The sequence below is a fragment of the Phasianus colchicus genome, chromosome 14, assembly GCF_987193195.1.
Source record: "Phasianus colchicus chromosome 14, bPhaCol1.hap1.1, whole genome shotgun sequence".
Classification (NCBI taxonomy): domain Eukaryota; kingdom Metazoa; phylum Chordata; class Aves; order Galliformes; family Phasianidae; genus Phasianus; species Phasianus colchicus.
This window is the reverse complement of record NC_143449.1, coordinates 15,335,108-15,346,693: the sequence shown is the minus strand read 5'-3', so window position 1 is coordinate 15,346,693 and position 11,586 is coordinate 15,335,108. Positions and strand designations below refer to the sequence as shown.

At 42.0% G+C, this 11,586-nt stretch overlaps 1 protein-coding gene across 1 annotated transcript in view; it reads right to left on the bottom strand.

The window, feature by feature from the left end:
- Positions 1 to 11,586, bottom strand: part of FGF13 (fibroblast growth factor 13) — a 211,141-nt gene that overhangs the window by 165,463 nt on the left and 34,092 nt on the right. The gene's annotated exons all lie outside the window — the stretch shown is intronic.

The window sequence follows — 11,586 nt, the reverse complement described above, 5'->3', positions numbered from 1 at the left end:
GTCATAGAACAGCGTGAGTTGGTCCCTTCCATCCCCACACCATGGCACAGACACCTCTCAGCAGCCCAGAGCCCCATCCAAACTGGCCTTGAACACCTTCAGGGATGTCTCCTGGCTATTTCGTAGAACAAGGATGGTTCAGCTGTATGTGTATGGGTGGACAGAAGGTTAAGAGAGAAAGCAAAAATTTTCAGTAAAATCGCCGGCGGAGTTTGTCCTTTATTAAAACTGGAAGGATATTTATAGAATCAAGTTTCACTTCAAGCCCTGTCACATACTATATAACTCAGGAAGTATCCAAAGTACAGCAGCAAAACTGATATAAATTAAAATCATCTTTTGAACAATCTGATGCCTGGCAAAATAGAAAAGGACAGGATGAGCAATGATATCCTTGGAACCGAAACAAGGAGGACAGCATTTTAATCCATCTCTATAGAGTTTATCTTCCATTTAGAGTATTTGGGGAAGAAGCTGACATGTCTGACTGTAAGGCACAGACAACTCAGCCGTTGATGGAACCGCAGCTTACAAAACAAAATGGTATTTTGCTTACCACTGTTTTGCGTCATCAGGCAAGCCACACGTGTGACTCGTATAGCAGCCTGCTATGCACGTACACCTGCAAGCATAGCCCTACCCATCATTCAGTTCAAGGAGAGCTTGCATTTGCACTGAAATTCATTTTTCAAACGTGAGAATATGCAAGAAATGCAAGAGTATGAAGTAGGAAGAACATCTGTGAATTTGACAGAATTTCTTTAAAAAAAATATCCAGACAATCTCTTCTATTTCAGCAGATGCAGCGACACTTAATCCTGATATGAGCAGAACAAGGGAACACAAGTGGTTTGTTTGCTCTTGTTCCATTCTGGCACATACCCTATGCCAGAAACCTAAAGGGAATATGCCCGTTAGGAATCAGAGCAGAGGACAATTTCCAGAAGTAGCAGGAAAAGTGTCAGTATGTCCATTTTAAATAAAAGACTTCCAAGAAGAAAAAATAAAATACAACCACATAGAACCACTTCTCCAGCAAGAAAGAAAACAACATTTCAGCATGGCAAGTTTTACCCACATTTTACTGTTGGGAGAATGGAGTCAAACCGTTTCTTGCTACATTAGAATATTTATTTTCTGACAGCTGGAAGATGCTTTGGATTGAATCAATGCACACTATCACGCTGCTCTTTCTTATCTTATCAGTGCATTACTAACAGCAGCCATTCCAGCTGCCATTATTTCAGCTGCTCTCGGCACCTCACCTGTCACAGCACAGAAACCTTTCCCTCTGAGCACATCACACAGACTCATCCCATCTGATGTGTAAAATAATACTTCTTCCCATTCCAAGTGTTGAAACAAAACATTTCTATTTCAGGACATTTTTTATTTTTTTTTTTTAATAGCCTCCATTTGTTTTCTACACAATGGAATCTCATCCCGCTTACAGCTGTGTCCTGAGCTTGCTTTCAGGTGATGCCATACACATTGCCACCCAAGGACCATGAGAAATAGGTACTGCATGAAAAGCAGACATTGCTCCATGGCTACACTCACCGACACCCTGAGCTCTACATCTGTCCCTTCCAAACCTCAGCTCTTAATTTAGGATGAAAGCAGACAGCAGAAGTGTCAGAACTTTCCACCCTGAAAGCATGTAGCTCAGCTATCAACCCTGGCTCCATACAAATTACTTTCCCTAGAACATGAAGGAGGAGTAATTCCCCAAAACTGGGAATATGAGCAGCAGACCACCACGTACCCAATGACCATCAGCTGCCACCAGAAAGTAAAATTCAGATAGGAGCTCAGGTAGGGATACTCTCACTCATGGGCTCACTGCAGTCCATAGAAGAAGCTGCATAAAAACACTTCTGAAAAATAAACTGATCGCAATTGATTACAGATATTACGAGTGCTCAGTACTTCCCTGGAGGCTTCTGATGAAATTTCTCGAATTTCCTGTGTGCCAAGAGAAAAGGAAAATTGTTGACACATCTTCCAAAGAAAAAAAAAAACTATTTTATTGTTTTAGTTTTAGTTTGCTGTCTGTTATGCAGAGTTCAAAAAAAGAACACAATTAAACATTTACTCTTCAAAACTAAGTTTCCATCTTTCTTGCCCACAGATCCAGTGGGGGGGAGGAGGAAGAAAGAGGGGGGAAAAAAAGACTCACATAAATAATGAAAGCGATGCTCAAAGCCTGCGAATTTCACACACGGCTTTTGAAGTTATTTTTTACTTCTTTATATTTTGGGTGTTTTTTTTTTTTCTTTACCTGCTGTTTTTTCTTCTTTGGTAGCTTGACAAGCTCTTTTTAAAAAAAGGTTTTAAGAAGGCTGAGAAGAAGGCAATTCAAGAAGTTTGCACTGATCTTGTCCAAACAGAAGAAAGATTCTTTTTGTTGCTTATGCAAACTGCAATCCTTTGAACAAAAGGTGCTCCAATAGCACGATGCCAAATCTCTTCTCAGCTGAGAGCTTACACAATGCATGCCCATCCACAACAACAAGTGTAACAGGGTGGGGGGAGAGAATTAAACCACTCTCCTCCTTGGGCCAAGCTCATCGTTTAGAAATAACCATTCTGCCATTTATTTAAGGAGCGAAACAGAGTTCTGTCCACATACAGCTCACGCCCTTGTGAGCCTCCAGCATCATCCACTGAGCACCAGAAAATGGTCTGAATGGGTGCTTCTCACATTCAAATACATTTATGAAGTAGCCTGAATACAGAATCGTACACGTTTTCCCTTCCTTGCTTCCAATTTTTCAGCAGAAAATAGAAACAATTTACAAACCCAGGCTCTCCATGTACTAGCAGCCTGCCTCTGTGGTCTCTCAGTGTAAAGAACATGGAAATTAAAGATTTGAAAACTGAATCTTTTCTAAGCTGGTTCCTTTAAGTCATCGATCTCTTTGGATAAAATTCCCTTACAATGTAGAAATGCTGTTCTGAGTTAATTCATAAGTATTGTGTAGGACCAGGCTGTAGAAACACATCCCTCACGATGAAACAGAATCACTGGAAGGCATATGTTAATTTTAACAGCAGGAGAAGGCTCAACTGACTGCAGTAACTTCTGAAAAACTTCTCACACCAAGAAAATGCAGAAAAACAGATAGGGAAGTAATTCAGCTATGTGGAATACCCCATCCCTCACAGACATGCTGCCAAGGCAGCCTTCACTTCAGCAGGAGCTTTCCCACTTCCTAACACAAAATGCTTGCATCTTCCTCATGCAGTAGTAGCACAGGGTCATCTCTCAGGAAAAAACTGACAGTCCGCAAACTCACCTAAGAGCCTCCATGAAACAGCAGTGTCACGAGTGGTTTCTAAATCAGAACAGAGGTAACGCTGCAAGTGATGGTGTGGCACATACCTACAACCTTCCAGATTACTGACATGAAGCTGCTATTCACACCGATGCCTCCCTCAAGCAATCAAGTCTCATGTTTTTTCAGATGCGTGGCATAAATCCCAAGTAGCACTTCCTTGTAGCAGTCACAACTGCGAGCACAAGATCTTTTTTCAGCCTCTGATTTACACTACAGCATCACTGTAAAATGCCTTCTGCACTTCTGGGATATGTGAGAGGAAGTTTGCTTTTCCTTTATTTCTTTAAATGCCAGATCAAAGAGCACCAGAGACATGGTACAGAGAAACAAACAGGTCCATCCCTGCAGCCCAAGAGGTCCTAAGACCTAAAACACAAGATACAAAACATGTATCCTATCAGCAGTTAGTGATGTTGGATCACTAGTAAGTCTCACAAGTAATAAGCAGAAACCAACGTAATGTCTGAGATAACCATTACTCTTTTTTTGCCTTTATGCTGTCATCATCATGAAAGCTCCGAGCTCAGTTTATCCTTCGGATGCGTGAGTAGCCAAGTTGGAAGGGACAAACAAGCATTTGAAAAGTAACAGCAAATTTTGTTTCAAATTGCAGCCTCCATCTCCCACCTTTCTTTCTTCCAACATGATTTTGAGTTTCAACTCATTCCCACAGCTGCACCTCTGTCCCTTGTGGCATACGCACTGGAGGACAAAAGATCAGCTCCTACCATAACGTTTGATCCTATTCACACTTTGCAGATTTTCTTCACCTGGGCAAGTTCCATCACCAAAGAACACCAAGCACAAGCCCTGCAGCCACCCACCCTGGAGGCACACATCTTCCACAGGCATAACCAACCTGTGTTACAGCACTCCTCTGCACTCCCAACCAATTGCAAAGGGAAAATGAAGCGCCCTTCACTGGAAGGGCACACAACACCAAAGATGCAGATTTAACATAATTAACTGCTGACTACATTAGCCCAGCTCTAGAATTAAGCTGCTCACCAAGCTGCCTGATGGCCCTGGAACTGGATACCTACCTACATGAAGTCAAGCAGAAAAGCAATAGAGCCAAACACACAACCCTAGTAACTCACCAATACAGAGACACAGAGTCACAGAGACATTCATTCACTGTATTTGAAAGACCCCATTCCTAAGCTGGAACTTGCAGGTAGTGATAAAAGTTTTCTGGGGTATAAAGGAAGAAAGAAGTTGCTTTGTCTTGGGGATATGTTCAAACACCCCCTGAGAATACTAAAGGAGCCAAGGGAGGCTGAAAGGAAGAGGAAGAAGAGAAGGAAGACAGCTACAACATGGGCTGTGCTTCTTCTCAGTTTTCTCAGATATAGAACAGGCCAGCATGGATCAATCTCCCAGTAAAAAGGTATTCATGAACTTCCCATGGTCACAAAGCTTGAATGACCAGCAGAGAATTTACATTTGCCACATTTAAAGGTTTACTGCCTCTGAGTGGAGTCTGCAGCTCCACAAGCTGCTCCCCTACGCCAGAGACAGAAACCAGTGGAACAGCTGTGAGCCGCAGATCCGACAGGGCACTCCAGCTTTTACAAAGGTGCTGACTGACCTCCACACTGGCAAAATCCTATAACTCTCTGGAAAAGGGTAAACACCCACCAGATTCTCTTCCCGAATAGGAAAGAGTAAGGAAACCAGTGGTATTTTCATAACCTGATAACCCCAAGCAATTCTAGGGTTAAATCCTGGAAATCATGAGAGTTTTTACATTTATTAAACTGCCTTTCACATCCGCATTGGGCTCTGGACCAACTTCTTTTAATTACAGGTTCTACACTGCTTTAATCTGGAAAACTGAACAGTCAGATCACAGGACTAGACACTGCAGCACGTTGATCCAGTTCTGTGCATTGGCAAGAACAGCATTCAAAATTCTATCAACATCAAACGTAACAAATGAAATAAAGACACCACACATTCAATCCTTACACTTCCACAGAAACCTCACGATGCATTCACTGGAGATTAAAACAGCACTATCAATTTGATTTGTCTTTTAATTAAACGCCTAGAACCGTAACAGTTGAAAACTACATCAGCATCCCTCTGGGTGGTGGTAGCAGAGACAGCCCAGGCTCCATGCATCCAACCACCAATGCTGCATACTGTTACTGAAATACACAACCAATTTCTTGGGAAGCACAGGAAAGAAGAAAAGCAGGAGTTAACACAGCAGACTGGTCTGAAGGCAGACATTTATTCCAGTCTGCTTCTGCGTACATAAAACAGGCACGCTAGAGAAGGCTTTTATTTGGTTAACATGCTAAAGAGTGGATGCTTCTATTATTCAAGATTTTGCAACGCTAATCCTGCAAGAACGGCTGGACTGGAGCTATTTATCATCTGGCACTCTATACTTTGCTTCCATAGAAGGAAATGAAAAAGGCCAGGAAGGTTCAGCCAATTTGTCTTTTAATACTCTTTATTGGCTCATTAATGATTTATTCTTCTTAACACTCTGCCCTAGATCCTAAATTCACAATAGCTCAATGTAGATGAAAGATTTCAAATCCCCATCTCTCTTCCCTCCTCTCTTCAGGTTCCTGAGCCTCCATAAAAAATACCCACCACTGCCCACTGAATCACACACACATACATATCTTTGCAAGACTAAGTGGTGAATAAAGACAAAACAAGCAAAGAGCATGACACAACTCAGTCCTAAAGAGCCACAGACAGCCAAGGACCCACTCAGCAGTAAAAGCTGCCCCTGTTTAGCACCAAGTCTACAACTTATTTACATCCTGTGCTAAACTACTGCAGTACTGCAGCACTCAACTGTTCTCAGTTATTGAATTTTTTTTTGAAGGAACACGGATTTATTTCTTCAGTATATCATTAAAAGAGGAAAATAGCACTGTTCCACAATCAGAAATCAAAGATAAGCCTTAGAAATGCCATCTAATGGTAATATCGTTCATTTAAATTTTTCTTCTGGGTTAATAAAAGCTACAGCCCTGATCGCAGTGGTATTTGCAAGTCCCACAGCAATTTAATAACAGTACATTTGTCAACACAGTGTCCTATACGCTATAATATGCACCAGAATATTCTGTACAGATTCTTCAAGGATTTCAGACAATCTTTTCAGAGCCTCTCCTGAAGCTATAAAACAATCAGGTGAATACGATGGGAACCTGAGCCTTTCCCTACCCTGAGTACCAACAAGCGTTCAGCAGCCAATTCCTGTACCCATTTGCATCTCATTTCCGTTTACAGACAAAGAAGCAAACAACAATATTTACAATGCAGTTGGAACTCTCTGGAGCAACGATGCTCAGTATTTTTACTACATACTTACTAATACAGTTCAAAGTAGAGGTTACTGCATTTCAGCAATCCTGGATGAAAATAATAATATAAACACCCATCTTATCATTACATTCTTTAAGTAGACCTACAGGAATCAAGCCACGAGATTAGCTGGGTGAACTAATAGCAGCATATCATTAAGTAATCATATCGTATGGAACAGTGCTTACCATGGAGAGAGAAGTGGAGCAGTGGGTGTAAGCCTGTTTGAGCAATACCACCTGCTGACACACTTTTGTTGTATGGCACATTTTCTTTCACACAGCTGCAGAGCAACACTACACCGTTGATTCAGCAAATACGGGATTAGGAATCAGAAAGTAGAGAACTGGGATAAAGGCTGATTTATAACAGATGAATACATTAGCACGTAACTAATTTACTCAAATTGGTTGATATGACAGCACTTTAAAACAGCTTTTAGCAGGGGGTATTAATGAAGTTAATCTGCAATTAAAATCACAGGTGCATCAAGTTTTTAGTCTGGATAACGGGGCTGGAAGTCACCTGCCTGCTGGTTACCCCCTCCAGTCTGCTCAGTGGCCAGCATGGGGACAACACCACACCACAACTACAATGAGAAGCAGGATATCCCCAGAACCCCAGTGCTAACAAGGACGCCTGTCAGAAACTCAGGAGGGAAGTCAGGGCTTTTGCTGAAAAACAACCTGGATTATCCTCCCTGCAACAGCCTGCTAATCAGGATGTGGGCAGTGGCAGCCTGCACTGTGCTGCCAATGCCGTGGGAGTTTCAAGGAAGACTTTGGTCACTACGACTGTCAACTCAAGTGCTCCCAGAAAACTGAGTTTGAAATTAGATTTGTTAGGAGGCAGTGCAGACCTGTGCCTGCTGGTAACATCTGCTTTGTGATGGTCCTGAGTATTTTGCTATTAGCTCTGTATTCTGCAACAGACACAAGGCTGCTAAAAAGACTTTACTAAACAACAGGCAAACTCAATCGAAGGCCATTACAATCAGTACCTATAATTACCCCATTTGAAACTTAGCTTTTTACAGGTAAAGAATTCAGAGGCATGAAAGGATTCATTCCTGTAGTAGGTTCTTTTTGCAAAGAACTACAATGAACAGCCTTAGATTTGGAGGAGTTCCCATATGGATATGTGTACGGTCAATAAGTATACAGATGTTATTGAAATTATAACATTGGAAAGATAACCAAAACAAATGGAAACACTCACCAGTGTTGTAAGCTCACAGTATACTCCACAAGGAGCAATCTCCAGAGATCCTTCCTCACTGGCAGTCAGTCCTTAAATGGGATCTAGGAGAGGTGCAGCCAGGCTCCACCCCTTCCAATCACACAGGTGAACTGCCTTCACCTGTGCTCCGTGGCTGATTCATTGCTTGCCTCAGGTGGTCAAACAGAGGTTCAGGCCATGATGAACAGTTCCCATACAATGGGAAAGGACAACATGAAATCCATAGCATTTTACACATCTCGTTTCCTACCATCAACAACCTTTACATCTCCAATACATGCAGAATCTTCTGTGCACACGCATTTACTTCAAAGTACACAAGACAAAGATGTGGCTCTACCATTCATCTCAAGTGAAGAGAATCTATATAAGCAATACAAGTTTCATCTCCAGCCACACATATGTGTATCCCTAATTAAAATACTACTTTATCAATACTGCTAAGAACAGCTTCTCCGTGATGATGGAGAAACTGTGACCTTATGCTACTAAGGATGAGCAGAGTCCCAGGTCACATTTTTCTTTCCATTCTCAGCTCTACAAACAGGGACTTTCAAGGCTGAGCATGGCAAACTAAAATAAAACCTCCTAGTATCCATAAATATTCCAAGTACTACATTCTATTACTTTTCAAAGAGTAGCAGACAATCATTTCTTTAAGATTATGGATTATTAAAAGCAGATTTTCCCAAAACCGTTTAACTGTGTTCTGCTTGCATCTTATACTACTCCATCAGACAACTGCTGCTTCTTTGAAAAAACTGTAAGTACACACACACATACACAGCTCTTCTTTTCACAATATATATATTTAACTAGGCCTTGACATAGAATCACAGAACCATTAAGGTTGGAAAATGCCTCTAAGATATCTAGTCCAACCACCAACCTATGCCCACCATGCCCACAGCCATGTCCCTCAGAGCCACAACTACCCTTCTCTCCTCCACCTCCCAGGGCAGCCTGTGCCAGTGCATTCCACTCTTTCTGATAAGAACTTTTTCCCAGCTCCCAACCTGGACCTTTCCCAGGTTCAACTTAAGGCCGTTACCTCCTGTCCTACATGCTGTCCTTGCTTCCTGTACCTTAATTCCCTCAACATCTTCATACCTAATAGGGATGCCAACATTTATTATATGTTGTTAAGGCCATATACCACTTCTGAAAGCCCTTTGGTAATTTTTTTTGCTTTTTATATGACATGATTTTTTTATCTTTTCCAGTATTGAAAGGATTTTCAAGAGCATCTACCACTTTAACTTTTACTAAGCATTCCAAGGGCATGAAAGTTCAGCTCTTCCCTGCAAGTTGCTTCTTCAGGCCTTTTTACTGAGCAGTCTAGCCCTTGGAAAGCAACACCAGCAGCAGATCCCAGTTGCAGGAAAGCTTCAGCTTGCACTGAAGTGGTTTAAGTGCCACAGCTGCACTCCTGCCTGCTCCCAGTTATACACACAGAGGTCCCAAAGGCTCCACTTGAACAAAAAACTCCGTGCCCTATGCTATTTTAAGCAAGTGCAGAGTACAATTGAGTTCAAAGAACCTACTCGTGTGCTGAGCTGGACATATCCTTAAATATTTCCCTGAACCAGGGGCAGCTCCTACCTTACCTCACCCAGCCCTTGGCTCTCCATTAGAAGGTGCTCAGAGCAACACAGGGACAATGATGTCCACACAACTTCAAAAAATTAAAGAGAAACCTATCCTGGCTTTGTTTGGATCCATTGTTCGCTTTCCTTATATTACTCTGAGGAGCTGAGAAGTCACCCAAGATAAAAAGCTGATAATATAATCTGATACATTCATGTGACCTCCCCTCTGCAATTTGCGTTGGCTTTGAGTTTCCAGATGAAGACATCTGACGAAATAGTGATGGGATTAATTTTAGCCTCCTCCTGAAGACAACTCACTGCTTCCAGAATAAGGCTGTAATACTTGACAGAGCAGAATATTCCCTTGCCAACATCATCTGCTTCATGTTTCACAGGGCTGAAATAAAGTGCACAAAAAGGGTTCCAAGCCAAGAAGTGCTGTGAACTTAGGGAGCAGAGAAATAATTAAAAATAGCATCATTCTTCCCACTCTGCAAAGCAGGAGATGCAGTCTGCACCTGCAGGGCAGCGCACAGCTGAACACTACAGCATCTCTTAAATGAGACATGCACTGAAGCCTGTCAAAAGATGCTACGCACAGTTTAGGTGTGTTGATAGAAGACATTTCTCAAGGTTTCGCTTCCAAGTACCTGCAGTCACAGACTAACTGCAGGAAGGTGCACCTTCATGAGGGACAGAGGCATTTGTGCAGCCATAGCCTTGCACACCTCCACCCAAAGCACTGCACAATGCCCTTGCAGAGCAGCACAACAGGCAATTAGTTTTTAGCATCTACTCCATGGGAGAGTTAACACAGCTTCAGGACTGTATTATCTTGATTCTTCACAGAGATGTCTGACAAGAACAGCATCAGAGAAAGTAGACAGGCCTTTCTGCTTCTCCAGCACATAAAGGAGCCCAGTTCCACCCCCTCATACACGGCAACCCCTGACCAGGCTTCACTTTGAGTTGCAGTCATGCAGCTTTGAAAAATGAGCTCATGCTTCAATAACTTTGTGTCCTTGTCAGCCAAGATACTATCAGGTGTGCTTGTAAAGAGATTTTTTTTGACTATTGTGAATGCCAAAAATATTCTTCAAAGTTAGCATGGTCATACTACTCTAACAACTTAATGAAAAACAGAGGGAAAGGAGTGACAAATACTGAGAGGTGAGGTTGCTGAGAACAGGTGTGATGGGGAAGAGGACACCTTTGAGAGCATCCAAATTGCTCTAGGAAGGAGGAGACTGAAAACTGAATTCTGGAACCGCCATGAAGCTGAGACAAATGGGTTTGGTGCATCCAAAGCCCACACTCAAGGGAACAAGCACAGGCTGTAGGAGCAGAAATGAAGTTGTTCATGCTTCACTGATACAGCAACCCAATCCTCTCCTGCCTGCTAGAAGCTAAGCCACCAGGGAAACTCTTGCAACTTTTGCTCTCCACCCCAGAAATAGCAATCAATTTATTTGTCTAATTCACACACAGAAAATGGCAGTCTCTATTTCCACGTGCACACTGCCTTGGGGATTTTGTGTCAGAAGAGTGTAGTTTTATATATTTTGGGGGGATTTCAAAATGTTGGATTGCCCAGTAAAATGTATTAACTTGCAGAATGCATGGAAAGCCAAGACATATTTGCTGTGCATATCACAAAACATATTTACAAGCAAATAAATTCAAGGCTGCACATTTATCTGTCCAGAAAATCCCAGGAAAAATATACTAAGTGTTGCCTGAAAAAAATATCATGTTCTAATACTTGGATATTAATAAATGACAGTGATATATTTTGTGTGAACTCCATCATAAATGAATTAAAGTGGAAGTTAATGCACACTGTAGCAATATTATAGCAGCAGGGGGGGGGAGGTGGAAGTAGATCACTTCTGAGGTCCTTTCCAATTCATCGAGCCATTTCTTGATTTTATGTGGACTTTCTCTTGCCATGGGTAAGAGCTTGGCTATCAGGATACGACTGTTGGCTTATAAATGGACTTTGGGGTTGTTAACTTCTGTGCTCCAATGAGACTTTCCAACACTGGCTGCACTTCAGCACTTGAAAGAATGAAGCAGGATGA